We start from the raw sequence: 3,666 nt of genomic DNA on the forward strand, positions 1-3,666 counted from the left end.
AAAGACAGAATCTTAAAAGCTGCAAGAGAGAAGCGTCAAATCAACTATAAGGGAGCCCCAGTTACACTAACATCAGACTTTTCATCACAAACCCTAAAAGTCAGAAAGGAATGGGATGATATATTCAAAATACTGAAAGACAGAGATAGCCAGCCAAGAATACTCTACCCTGCAAGGTTATCCTTCCGAAATGAAGGACAAATAGTATATTTCTCAGACAAACAAAAACTGCGGGAGTTCACTATGACACAACCACACTTAGAAGAAATTCTTAAGGGAGCACTGGGTTTGGTACCTGAAAAATAACTACCACTGTCGTAAAAACTCAAGAAAATTCAAAACCCACTAGGAAAATAAAAATGCATGCCAACAATAAAGAGAAAAAAAAAGTTTGTCTACAACCCAAGAAACCAACAAATACAGAAGACAAACAGTAAATCAGAAAGAAAGGAACAAAAGACACTTAAGACATCCAAACAAAAATCAATAAAATGCTAGGAGTAAATCAACATTTTTCAATAACAACTCAATGTAAAAGGATTAAATTCCCCAATCAAAAGACACAGACTGGCTAACTGGATTAAAAAGGAGAGCCCAACTATATGCTGCCTTCAAGAGACCCACCTCACCTATAAAGACTCACATAGACTAAAAATGAAAGGATGGAAAAAGATTTACCATGCAAACAGAAATGAAAAACGAGCTGGAGTAGCTATTCTTATATCTGATAAAATAGACTTTAAACTAAAAACCATAAGAAGAGATAATGAGAGCCACTACATAATGATAAAAGGATTGATCCATCAAGAAGACATAACAATCATAAGTATAAACGCACCCAATGTCAGAGCAGCCAGATTTATAAAGCAAACTCTATTAGACCTAAAGAAGGAAATAGACACTAATACCATAATAGCAGGGGACCTGAATACCCCACTATCAATGTTGGACAGATCTTCTAGGCAAAGAATCAGCAGAGAAACACAAGATCTAAACAACACTCTAGACCAATTAGACTTGGCAGATATCTACAGAACATTCCATCCAATGACCACAGATATTCATTCTTCTCACCAGCACATGGATCATTCTCCAAGATAGATCACATGTTAGGTCTCAACAAATTCAAAAAAATTGGAATTATCCCATGTATTTTCTCAGACCACAATGGATTAAAATTAGAAATCAATAACAGATGAAGTTCTGGAAACTATACAAACACATGGAAATTAAACAGCATTCTATTTAATGACATATGGGTCCAAGAAGAAATCAAAGAGGAAATCAAAAAATTTACTGAAACTAATGAAAACAATGATACATCATACCAAAACCTGTGGGATACTTCAAAAGCAGTACTACAGGGGAAATTTATTGCATTAAATGCTTACTTCAGAACAATGGAAAGATGGCAAGTAAACAACCTAATACTTCACCTTAAAGAACTAGAAAGGGGGGGGGGGGGGAATTTATTGCATTAAATGCTTACTTCAGAACAATGGAAAGATGGCAAGTAAACAACCTAATACTTCACCTTAAAGAACTAGAAAAACAAGAACAATCCAAACCCAAAGTTAGCAGATGGAAAGAAATCATTAAGATCAGAGCAGAACTTAATGAAATTGAAACCCAAAAAATGATACAAATGAATCAAAAAGTTGGTTTTTTGAAAAGATAAGTAAAATAGACAAACCATTAGCACAGCTAACTAAAAAAAGAGAGAAGACCCAAATAACAAAAATTAGAAATGAAAAAGGTGATATTATAGCTGATACCTCTAAAATACAAGAAATCATTAGAGACTACTATAAACAACTATATGCCAACAAATTTGAAAATCTGGAGGAAATGGATAAATTTCTGGAAACACACAAGCTCCCAAAACTGACCCAAGACAATGTAGAAAATCTGAATAGACCAATAACAATAAAAGAGATTAAAGCTGTTATCAGAAGGCTCCTAACAAAGAAAAGCCTGGAACCAGATGGATTCACAGCAGAATTCTACCAAACATTCAAAGAGGAATTGACACCAATTCTCTAGAAACTATTCCAAAAAATTGAAACAGAGGCCATTCTCCCAAACTCATTCTATGAAGCAAACATCACCCTGATACCAAAACCAGGTAAAGATACAACTAAAAAAGAAAACTACAGGCCAATATCCTTGATGAATATAGATGCAAAAATCCTCAATAAAATACTAGCTAACAGAATACAGCAACACATGTGCAAAATTATATACCATGATCAAGTGGGATTCATCCCAGGAATGCAAGGTTGGTTCAACATATGCAAATCAATAAATGTGATACACCATATCAATAAAATCAAACATAAAGACCATATGATCATCTCCATAGATGCTGAAAAAGCATTTGATAAAATTCAACAATTCTTCTTGATAAAGACTCTCTACAAGTTAGGTATAGATGGAAAGTGTCTCAACATAATTAAAGCCATATATGATAAACCCATTGCCAATATCATCCTGAATGGCGAAAAGCTGAAAGCTTTTCCTTTAAGAACAGGAACTAGACAAGGATGTCCACTGTCACCATCCCTATTCAACATAGTGTTGGAAGTACTAGCCAGAGCAACCAGAGAAGAGAAGGAAATAAAGGGCATCCAGATTGGATAAGATGAAGTCAAACTGTCCCTCTTTGCAGATGACATGATCCTATATAACAAACAGCCTAAAGCCTCTACAAAAAAACTCTTGAAGTTGATAAATGATGTCAGCACAGTAGCAGGATACAAAATCAACACACAAAAATCAGTAGCATTTCTATTCTCCAATAGTGAACATGCAGAAAGAGAAATCAAGAAAGCTTGCCCATTTAGAATAGCCACCAAAAAAAAAAAAAAATTAGGAATTGAGTTAACCAAGGATGTGAAAAATCTCTATGAGAACTACAAACCACTGCGGAGAGAAATTAAAGAGGACACAAGAAGATGGAATGATATCCCATGCTCTTGGATTGGAAGAACCAACATTGTGAAAATGTCCATACTACCCAAAGTGATATACAAATTCAATGCAATCCCCATCAAAATTCCAATGACATTTTTCTCAGAAATGGAAAAAACTATCCAGACATTTATATGGAATAACAAAAGACCACGCATAGCCAAAGCAATTCTGAGCAGAAAAATTAAAGCTGGAGGCATAGCATTACCTGACTTTAAACTATAATACAAAGCTATAATAAAACAGCATGGTACTGGCATAAAAACAGACACACTGATCAATGGAATAGAATAGAGAATCCAGAAATCAACCCACACACCTACAGCCAGCTGATCTTTGACAAAGGCACCAAGCCTATATACTGGGGTAGACACTGCCCCTTCAGCAAACGGTGCTGGAATAACTGGATATCCATATGCAGGAGAATGAAACTAGACCCATACCTCTCACCATATACTAAAGTCAACTCAAAATGGATTAAAGAATTAAATATACACCCTGAAACAATAAAACTTCTTAAAGAAAAAACAGGAGAAACACTTCAGGAAGTAGGACTGGGCACAGACTTCATGAATACGACCCCAAAAGCACGGGCAACCCAAAGAAAAACAAACAAATGGGATTATATCAAACTAAAAAGCTTCTGCACAGCAAAGAAACAATTAACAGAGTTAAAAGACAACCAACAGAGTGGGA

This window comes from Galeopterus variegatus, unplaced genomic scaffold (assembly GCF_000696425.1).
Source record: "Galeopterus variegatus unplaced genomic scaffold, G_variegatus-3.0.2 Scaffold2891, whole genome shotgun sequence".
NCBI lineage: Eukaryota > Metazoa > Chordata > Mammalia > Dermoptera > Cynocephalidae > Galeopterus > Galeopterus variegatus.